This window comes from Ostrea edulis, chromosome 2 (genome assembly GCF_947568905.1).
Source record: "Ostrea edulis chromosome 2, xbOstEdul1.1, whole genome shotgun sequence".
In the NCBI taxonomy this organism is placed as follows: Eukaryota; Metazoa; Mollusca; class Bivalvia; order Ostreida; family Ostreidae; genus Ostrea; species Ostrea edulis.
The window spans coordinates 31,853,009-31,865,082 of record NC_079165.1 but is presented as its reverse complement, the minus strand read 5'-3'; positions in this window follow the sequence as shown (position 1 = coordinate 31,865,082).

Genomic DNA, 12,074 nt, shown 5'->3' with positions numbered 1-12,074 from the left:
TCACATGAGTATTCATTGTGACAAGACCTTTCCGTTGGTACTAAACCTTTTGACCTTGACATTTGACCTACTTTTAAAAAAATTACGTTGGTCATAACTTCTAAATGGTAAATATTAGAGCTTTCATATTGTACATGAGCATTTCTTATGACAAGATCTTTCTACTGGTACCAAGATATTTGTCCTTGTGACCTTGGCCATCTTCGGAATTGGCCATTATCGGGGGTATTTGTGTTTCACAAACACATCTTCTCTCTCTCTCTCTCTCTCTCTCTCTCTCTCTCTCTCTCTCAATTAAAACATTGTAAAACTGATAAAGATTATTGTAGATAAATTCAAGGTTAGATATAAAAAAGAAAACTTTTGACTCCGTCGCGATAAACCAATGTATGCCCCTTAATAATTTTTTTTTAAAAAAAGCTCAATAATATTTGAGAAGAAATTGAAGATGAAAATGGGCAAATGAATAAACACACGATGGACAAAACACAGATCACAAAGGGTCCCTTTAATGACTCGCGTGAACTTAAACATTGTGTATTATAAAGCCTAAACCATTGCAACGATATATGTTACATATGTTTGCTTAAAGACACAGTCCTTGTAAATGAGATGCATTTCAAACATCAAAGTTTGATTCACTGATGTATTCCTAACCTGTCAATTACGACTGAGGAGTTACTTATATCATAGAGAATTTACTCGGCCAAAAGGAGAAAATGATATCGTGGCTTTTTTCGAGAGAAAATAGAAGAAAATCTGGACTTCTCAAATGAAAGGTGAAGATAACGAACGGTGATCAATCTCATAACTCCTATAAGCAATAAAAAATAGAAATAAAAAGTAGTGCAATTGGCCTCGCTGGAATTTGAGTCCAATTCGCCAATGTTATCAGATACACTGTAATCAATGCCTTTAGACTGATAATGCATGTTTGATTTGTTCTAATTCAGCGCTTATTGCACGATTCTTATCATACTGTGTTGTGTCTGTCCACTACTTTATTCTTATTATACTGTATTGTGTCTGTCCACCACTATATTCTGTTCATACTGTATTCTATCTGTCCACCAATAAATTCTTAATCATCGGTAATTTTTTTAAATCGTTAATTCACAAATGTGGTGAAACAGTGTTTTGGTATTTTGCTGGAATTTTGTTGCCCTTATAATTTTTGCATATATCCTAATGCTACATTAACGAGCAAATATACGAATAATGAGAATGAATATAATGCTTATTGATCGAATATGGATATATCTCTGCGAGTATGAATAACTCTTCCCTCCTTCTTGCAGCGAATCAATAATCTTTAAAGGTTCCATAGACTGCAGAACTGAAGCACAGACAAGATTTATAATATAAAACATATAGTACACATCTGACAATTGTCATATATTGTACATATACATGTACACCCTTGGCCCAAGCGCCTATGGTTGTACTGCACTGGGTATAAAAATGTCATTGGATTCTTTATTAACAAATTAAGTTGTTGGTTAGACCTCCTTAAAAGACAGCAGTTTCACCAAACTAACATACATGTACACAGATAAAGACAGATGTTTTCTGGATTTATCGATAGATCTTCCAATCCTTGTGCTTAATAAATTGCGTTGAATTTTAAAATTTGGTATTTTAATTGTAGATAAAAAGATTGTTTTTGCACTCTGGGTCTCTTTTTCTAGCTTGACATAATTTTAGACAAAGACAGCACTTCCGATGATAGCCTGCTTCATAAACATACTGAACCGTTGATACGGGACGACATCTTAACCTTGTTAGTGAACTTTAAAGTGTTCATTGTGCGTAAATAGTAAATCTTCTATCCATTCAATGTACCACTTATCAATTTTAAGCAATAAATATGAAAACAAATTGAAAATAGACAACATCACCTTTCAGTTTTTTGTAATCACTTTTTGCCACTTTGGACTGAAAAATGTCAATTATTGTGGAATTATCATTGTTCGTGGGGGATTGATGTTCGTGGGTCACTCTTACCCACGAATTTACGTGTCCTCGAACATTTTTTAAACCAAGTGCAGTTATCTCTCCTAGTGACATCGTATCGCTTACCGACGAAATTACCTCCCCACGAACCAGGAAAATATTGCTTACCCACAAACAATGGCTCCCACGAATCAAAATGATTCCACAGTAAATTGTAAGTTTTCCATTCTTAAAGAAAGTGGGCAGATGTTTCGACTGAATTGAGGTGTAAATATCACGTGGTAAAGAATAAAACCTTTTAATCTAATAATGAACAAATAAAGGTAACACTCCAATTTCATACACTCTCGCATATCTAAATAAAATTGTGTAATTTTGACAGTGGAGACAATGATTTTTAAAAGTAGAAGCAACATTTCAAACTATCCATTCTCTGAGAGAAAGACCTGCTTTATGAATTTGTAGTGTGTTCGTTTATTAATGCTGCAGTATTTGAAAGTTATGCCTGCATGTTGCCTGTCTTTACATCCGCATAGCTGGGCAATTCCTGACCACGTGATATGTCTCCAGCTACAGAGTCATATGACGGCAGATCGCAATCAACGTCAGAAATACAACGTTTACTTTTGTCAATAGTTGTTACAATAATGGTGTCGGTTTCTCTGGAATCACACACACTAAAAGTCACCTGTTGTGTAGTAAGCGTACACGGACAGAGAGACTTGAGACAGTCGATCAGAATGATACACCCATTTCTCAGTGTTTGTCATTTTTCTATTTAAGAAAGTTTCACTTGACACATATATCACTGTTGCGTATATGAAAGGTGAAGATAACGAACAGTGATCAGTCTCATAAATCCCATAAGCAATACAAAATAGATAGCTGGGCAAACACGGACCCCTGGACACATCAGAGGTGGGATCAGGTGCCTAGGAGGAGTAAGCATCCCCTGTCGACCGGTCACATCCACCGTGAGCCCTACATCTTGATCAAGTAAACCGAGTAATCTGAAGTCAAAATCAGTGTGTTAAGAACGGCCCAACAATCGGTATGAAACATGTCGAACAGCATTTGACCCAATGATAGATTGTTTTGGCAAACTAGTTCATTATAACGACCATAGAATTTGCGAAAAGCTGACATTAAACGAAATTGTTTAAACCCCTGTAACATCAACTTCTTTGTCGATAGCCTGCCTCGATGAAAATACTGACCTTACGCAGAACAAGCTCTTGCGAGTAGAGAGATATAAACACCATATGCGGGTTATAATGGAATTTTGCAACATAAATATGGGAAGGTGACGATGGAGAAGTTGAAATCATCCCATTTATCATAATGTTGAGTTGTTAGTTTGCTGTTAATATTTATTTTCAATACAATATCAAAGTACGAAGCAAATATGGAGGACTCTGTGGTGTCTTATTTCGAGTTCACAGGGATACATCGAATCGACATATAGGCTTAAATGAAAATGATTAAGAAATCTCGCGTCCATTTTTTTTTTTTTTAGTTACTTCTCCATTAATCTCTTCGGGGTATTTGCTGTGCCATTTCTGCATTTCTTTTTTCTTATTAAATGAATTTGAATTCATAAATAGCTTCATAGCGTCCTTCACGTTTGTAGAAGATTTTTACTTCAACTTTTTCCTCATCTTCAAAAATTACTTCCTTTCTCTTGCAAACTAGAATCCTCTTCCTTTTCCTCCTGTACATACTGTATTTTAGTTTTCAAACTGATGACATCATAACTTGGAAAAAGTATGCACTGTGTACCATATGGCATTGTTCGTGGCTTCTGGTAACCAGCGAACAAAGAGACAGCCAAACACCTTTTAATTTTTTTCCTCGCCAGCAAACTGATTTTTTGGGAAATAATTCAGTGTGCCTAACATTGCAATTAAATTTTCATAAATTGCTCTTTCGTTTTTGTTAGTGCTCCGTTAAAAATCAATATATATTTTCTAACGAATAAACGAGTTATTAACATTGTCTATGACTTTTGGGGACAACCCTCGTATCAAACTTTTATTTTTCTGCTTCGCTTATCAATCAAAAACAAAAGATCGGACCACAGGCGGCTTAGAAACTCCTTAGTCATCCCAAACCTTTCCGTCGAATTTGTAGTCATTTTCACTTACAGTGAAAGTTACTTGATGTTTCTAACCCCTCAATCTTACAATGCAGAAAACTCCCAACTTCAATCGTTTCAATATTTGTATGCTAGTCGAAAAATATATTCGCTTACACCGTTACTATCACAATATATACGTTTCTTTAGAAGAAATGAAAAAAATGCTCCTGTGATGCTTTTTGAAATATTTTACTATTCAAACAATGCTCAATATGTGCATGTATAAGGTAATTAAAAGTACAATGTGTGATTGTAAGAGATCATTTGAAGAACAACAAATGGATTAAATACTTAGTTATGTTGATAATTTCACATCAACACGGAATGATATCAGACGTAAAACCGTAACACTACCACAGAACACACATGAATGCGCAATGACTGAACATTGAGCAACAAAGACAGCGGATACGTTATTATACATGCACGAACACGAGTAACACACATTTCCTATAACAGAAGGTAATTGGTAAGAATATTTACATAGATGTATACAAGCTCTACAAACACAATATCAGGGGTTTCAGCAGTCTCGTTTAAAGTCAGCATTTTGCAAATTCTATAGTGATGAATATGATCTACTTTGCAAATACAAACTATCACAGGGACGAATGATGTCTAATCTATTTTGTTATGCCGTTTTTTATAGGGCGCACAGCTGGCATGATCGGTCGACAGGGGATGCTTACTTCTCCTAGGCACCTGATCCCACCTCTGGTATATCTAGGAGTCTGTGTTTGCCCAACTCATTATTTCGTATTCCTTATAAAATTTATGAGGTTGGTCACTGATCGTTGTCTTCACCTTTCATACTGCTTTTGACTACCAATTACTCCGTTTGCCTGCTCTCAGCGAGAGATGCTGATCCCATCACTTGCATGTCTGTGTTTGTCCTTCAGTTGACTGTGTATGCTTTAACTTCATCATATATACTCTAACTGTAAATAACATATCTGTAGCTTGTGTATCGTAGACATGAATGATATGTTTGTTGACTATGGCATGAATTATATAGTGTATTGTTAGCAATTTTCATCAAAGTTTTGGAACTCTGGAGTTTCAATATTTTTCATTTACAATTACTTGTACCTTTCTTCACCCCAAAGTACTTGGACTCATAACTATTTTATGAAGGGTAAGGTACTCAAATTATCATTGCTATTAAATGAATTTGATTATTCTAAAGCTTCCCAATCGGTCGTGGTAGCTCAGTTGTATGGCGTTCGCTTCGTAACCGGAAATCATGAGTTCGAGCCCACGGACCCCTGGACAGAGATGGGATCCCTAGGAGGAGTAAGCATCCCCTGTCGACCGGTCACATCCGCCATAAGCCCTATATCTTGATCAGGTAAACGAGTTGTCCGTAGTCAAAATCAGTATGCCAAGAACTGCCTAACAATCGGTATGAAACACGTCCGACAGCATTTGATCCAATGATAAGTTGTTTAGACGAACTAGATCGTTATAACGACCATAGAATTTGCGAAATGCTGCCTTCAATCGAGACTGTTGAAACCCCTGTACCATCAACTTGTTTGTCAGTAGCTTGCCTCGATTTAAAAACTGACCATACGCATAACAAGCTCTTGCGCATCGAGTCAGTTGAGAAATATAAACAGCATATGCAGGTGATAATGGAATATTGCTACATAAATATGCAAGGTGAAGATAACGAACAGTGATCAATCTCATAACTCCTATAAACAATACAAAATAGATAGTTTGGCAAACACGGACTCCTGGACACACCAGAGGTGGGATCAAGTGCCTAGGAGGAGTAAGCATCTCCTGTTGACCGGTCACATCCGCCGTGAGCCCTATATCCTGATGAGGTAAACGGAGTTATCCGCAGTCAAAATCAGTGTGCCAAGAACGGCTTAACAATCGGTATGAAACACGTCAAACAGCATTTGACCCAATGATAGGTTGTATTGACGAACTAGATCGTTATAACGCCCATAGAATTTGCGAAATGCTGACTTCAACCGAGACCGTTGAAACCCCTGTACCATCAACTTGTTTGTCAGTAGCTTGCCTCGATTTAAAAACTGACTATACGCAGAACAAGCTCTTGCATATCGAACCAGTTGAGAGATATAAACACCAAATGCAAGTGATAATGGAATGTTGCTACATAAATGTGGGAAGTTGACGATGGAGAAGCTAAAATCATCCTGTTTGTCATACAGTTGAGTTGTCAGTTTGCCATTAATGTCTACTTTCAATAAAATATCTAAGTATGAAGAAGAAGTGGACGACTCTGTGGTTTTCTTTATTTCGAGCTCACAGGGATATATCAAATTGACATTTGAATGAAAGTTATTATTGTTAATAAACAAAACGTCATCTATATATCGAAATGTCGAATTGAAGGCCACAGCGAGAGATTTATTCTCACGTAGAAGTTTTTGAATAAATTCGGCTTGATATGAATATAGAAACAGGTCAGCTAACAAAGGAGCACAATTCGTGCCCATGGGAATTCCAACAGACCGTTGGAAGACCTGATCATTAAAGACCACGAAGATATTGTCAATGAGGAACTCTAGCTGGTGTTTAACAAAGTACGTTTTTGGATGACTGATCACCTGATATGAATATTTCCTTTTTCCATTTTTGTTGAAGAAGCAACTGTCTATAATGTCAAAATGTCTAGTCTTTAATTTATCATGAGGAATGGTCGTGTATACTGTTAAAAAGTCATACGTTTTGATGTTATTGATTTGGGAAAACTTTACTAAAAGTTGTTTAGAATTTTTTAGAATCCACATTTGATGAACACCACTTCTGGCATATGTAGTCGCACAGTAAGTTTAAAGTTTCTCTTTCACAGCTGTTAATATTTTCTTGAGGAGGAAAGATAGGGGCTTGGTAGAGCACTTACTAGATCCAGGAATGTATCTTTGTACGGATTTTTATGTAGTTTAGGAATCCAGTATAGGTACGGTAACTCATATTTATTCGACCCGTTGACTAGGATATTAAATGTGTCTAAAACTGAAGCATGGTTTTGAAGAATTTCCTGTTTTGAAAGGGGAGTTGGAGTATAAGTACGATTACCAAAAGTGGAATTAATGCCAAGTTCGTTTAAAAGTTGTAGTAATGAGCCTTACAAACGCAATGTTGTTACAAGCTTTGTCAGCTGGAACCAAAACATATTCCTCATGTAACCTATACAAGGTGAAGATAACGAACAGTGATCAATCTCATAACTCCTACAAGCAATACAAAATAGATAGTTGGGCAAACACGGACCCCTGGACACACCAGAGGTGGGATCAGGTGCCTAGGAGGAGTAAGCATCCCCTGTTGTTCAATCTAATTCTTTGATCATTTCTGGTTTACTAAACACAGAAGGATAGATGGTACGTACTTTTGTTTGAATATGTCTAATGCGGGATTTCAATATTTCTCTTATTGCTTTTAACCTATTCTGACAATGTATCAAGTTTTTCTTTTTCATATTTCGCCCATCGTCTGGCAAAATCTTCGACAGAATTCATGATAGATATGAAGTTCTGTCACCAATTAAAAAACCGAGGTTCTCTGTATTTAGGACCTTGTAGAATAAGTGATTTGAGGTCCTCATTGCCCCTTTGCCAAACGTTCGGCATTGAAATGTGGATATGACCTTAAAAACAAAAGTCCTGTGTCGCAGAAGGCGTTGCCACTTTTAAGAGCCCTCACTGCTACAGCCATGAGTGCTAAGCATATGTCTAAATTTATGGTACTTCACCTACTGCTGATAACGTCTTTTTATCAGTGAAAAAATCTCAGCGGGACGTAACACAAACAAATCTCAAGCCATGCCATAGGCATTTCTGTTAACGGATTCATGTTACGCGCATATTGGTCACTCCCTGAACATGCATTAAAAAGTTCCGAGTATCTGCGCACGATATGACTGATTTTGACTGCTGATAACTCCGTTTACCTGATCAGGATATAGGGCTCACGGCGGGTGTGGCCGGTCGGCAGGAGATGCTTACTCCTCCAAGGCACCTGATCCCACCTCTGGTGTGTCCAGGGGTCCGTGTTTACCCAACTATCTATTTTGTATTGCTTGTAGGAGTTATGAGATTGATCACTGTTCGTTATCTTCACTTTTCATATGCCAATCTCTGTATTTTCACTCGTAAATTCTCCGTCTTTGAGTTTTTCCCAATGACTTATATTTATTTAAGTTGTCCAGGGATTTAGAATTATAAAGTTCCATAATCCAATATCATAACGTTTCTTACATGAAAAAGTGAAAATAACAACAGTGGTCAATTTTATACATCCTTTAAAGAATACGAAAGTGAAAGTAGGGTTATACGGACCCATGAAAGCACCTGCATTACATGTGGGATCATGTTCTAAAAGCAGTAAACACCCCTTGATGACCGGTCAAACCCGCCATAAGACATAAATTTTGATCAGTTAAACGGATTCAAATTTAGTGGGAAAAGACCATCCTAACAACTAGTATAAAACAAACGTCAGACAAATTGATATTTTTTCGCTCCTTGAGTGTACTAAAAACATGAATTCTTTCGACTCCACTGGCGTGTTTTTGGTGGTTTTGGGTCTTTAAAAATGTATTTTCTGAAAACGAAAATCTCACAATTTATGAATGACTACTTCATGCACATTTGCTTTCGCTTTCTTTACCAGGAAATGTAATGAGTAGCTGCTTTATTGTTGATTTCAATAACCATGTCACAGATCATCATCATTTTGCATAACGTGCAGCACTTCAATATATAACATACAAAAATTTATAGTTATTCACATGCACAACATCGGAAATGGTACATCATACCTCTGCCACAAGCTTACATGTATGTAGGGTGTTTTAATAAAATGTTTCTATTCTGTGAAATGGATTAGCAAACAAACCAAAAATGCGAAGGGATTTAGACCTTTACTCAAAGTAGCATCAGCCATCATCAAGGTGTGACGTACTCTCTTTGCAATATTTCCTCAAAAATGAACGAAAACTTTTTTTTACAAACATTCAAGAAAATCTAAATCTTTGACATATCCACATCTTCAATATTAATACAAGTCATCTGTGAAAAAAAATATTGTTCACAAAGTTTGAAGATGTCAAAAGGACAAATTTCAAACAAAGTGGCAAAACTCCTGAAAGAAAAGTCAAAATGGATGAAACATGATGTAGAGTGAACATCAAAAAATCTACACGCCAAGTTTCAGCTTCCAGAAATGAATATACAAGCATAAATTCTCGGGCTGACGTACTATAATACTTCTTATATGGAGACGGGCGCATGGAAAGAATAGGATTAAGTTACCCGTTGAAATTAACCTTATACAATTCATGAAAAGGAATTAACCTATTAAGTCCTCGATTACACGCATTTCCTACAAAATCTAATACAATAAACCAAGTGAACAGTATATACAAATTTAAATGCGCAAGATAATGACGAAAAAGGAATATCCTTCTAGCAATTCCTGATAATAATACTTTACTGTTAAGTTTTATTTCGATACAAATCACCTAAATGAATATTTGATAGGAGGAAGAACAGCAATAACAGGTTCCTTTCCAGCACGAGGGAGCTTCCGAACACTGAACCATGAATGTTCATTTATCTTCCTTAACTCTATATTCCCAACAACAAGTACTTCAACTACCAATTTTGGATGAATATCACTCACCGTCATAACAACTCCATCTTTCAGTTGAAGGACAGGATTTTTGTGTAAGGGTATTTGAAGCAAATTTTCACTGCACCATTTAACATGGATATCCCATGCCGAAATTAGTACCATTCGTACGTACTGGGTGTTTTCGTTAAAATAATAAGCATTTTCAAAAAACAATAAAGGCTCTTTTGTTTTCGTTCCTTCTAGACAATCCTTGAAATCTATCTCCTGTTTCCTTTCAAGCAATTTCGTCTCATTTGGATCTCTTAAAAAATCTTCTCGAGTCCATTTTTTCTTTTGCAATTTCTCCATTAAATCTCTTCGAGGTACTATTATTTTCTCTTTTCTGCATTTCTTTCTTCTTCTTGATTCTCTTTGATCCTCGTCACCAGTTTCAGGACACCCTTCACGTCTGTATAAGATTTCCATTTCCTCATCTTTAAACATGATTTTCTCTTCTTGCAAATCAGATTCCTGTACTTCCTTTTTCTTATTCTGTTTAGCCTCCTCCACTTCTCTTTTGTCCTCCCTTTCCTCCTCGTCCTCCTCCTCTACTGTCTGTATCTTAGTTTTCAAGTAATTAATGACTCCATAGCTTGGCAAAATTATACACTGTGTGCCATACGATAGCCTTTGTGGCTTCTGGTCACCAGCAAAAGAAAGTGACATCCAAATACCTTTTAGATGTTTATTTCTTGCCAGCAAACAATTTTTTGGAAAATGAATTTGTGCAGCATCCATTATCATTGAATTTTCATAAATTGTTCTTTCTTTTTTGTTAGTATTCCTTAGAAAATATTCAACTTCTCTTCTCTTGTTTTGCTTATCAATCAAAAGCAAAACATCGGACCATAAGTTCTTTAGAAACTCCTTGGTGATATAAAACTTTTCCGATGAATTTGCAGCCATTTTTACATTCAATGGAAAGCCGTTTGATATTCTTACCATTAAATCCCATAATACGTGACAGGAACTTGTTATTTAGGCTGTTTTCGATATTGTCATGTAGGTGTTGATTTGTACCGTTGCTGTCAAATTGAATATCCATGCATAGATGAGGTAATTAATGCTCAGTATGTGTGATCATAAAAACGATAACGTTTTAAAGATTCTTTATGATTTAGAATTTGTTATGTTTACCATTAATAAACGCTGAATATCACAGACATAATAAGATAAACTTTTATATTGAATGCGTTTGACAATACAACTCAAACTCTTATGAAGGTTACTGACAGTGTATAAAATATTTTACCATGCAGCACTACGACAGAACACATATTGAATGCACAATCAATGAAGCAGCACTGATCATGAAAGAGGATCTCGATATTGTCAGAATGCAAAGGAGTCGCATGATTACAGGCAACTCGAAACCTCGAAGTTAGCTTATCTCGAATTGAGTGTCACATTTTAGAATTATCGTCTCATTTTCAAATTTGAGTAGGTTAAATGATAATTACGACAGATCATTAAACAATTCAATCAATCCCCAGGCAGGTTGGAATACACGACGGAAAGTAATAACTTACTAGGTCGAACTGCTTGTTTCCTCCCTAAGGATATCATTATCATGAACATAATATATTTATGCAATCATAAATGCATAAAAACGAGAATGCATTATATAGTTCACTCAGTTCATGTAAATACAGACACTATATACAAGATAATCAAAACAGAATAGAAGACAAAAATCCGACGAGTTGTACACACTAAAGTAAATGATTAATCTGGTCCTTTCAATGTTAATGAATGATGTAACATCCAAATAGTTTAAGGTACAGATGCATTACCACCCAAAAATATAATGTAAGGTGAAGATAACGAACAGTGATCAATCTCATAACTCCTACAAGCAATACAAAATAGATAGTTGGGCAAACACAGACCCCTGGACACACCAGAGGTGGGATCAGGTGCCTAGGAGGAGTAAGCATCCCCTATCGACTGGTCACATCCGCCGTGAGCCCTATATCCTGATCAGGTAAACGGAGTTATCCGCAGTCAAAATCAGTGTGCCAAGAACGGCTTAACACATGTCAGACAGCATTTGACCCAATAATAGGTTGTATTGACGAACTAGATCGTTGTAACGACCATAGAATTTGTGAAATGTAGCTGCAGAACTGTAGCTCTCTGAAAACAATATATTCGACATAACAGAGAGCTACAGAGCCACCCCTTATAAAAACCTTCGATTTACGGCGCACAAAAAGCTGCGCACGCTTGAGGCCTTATATCGTTGTATTCTTGAGTTACTGTCTCATAAATTTAATATCAAAAAATTCTTAACATATTTTCCTACTATACTTGTGTCTAAACATAC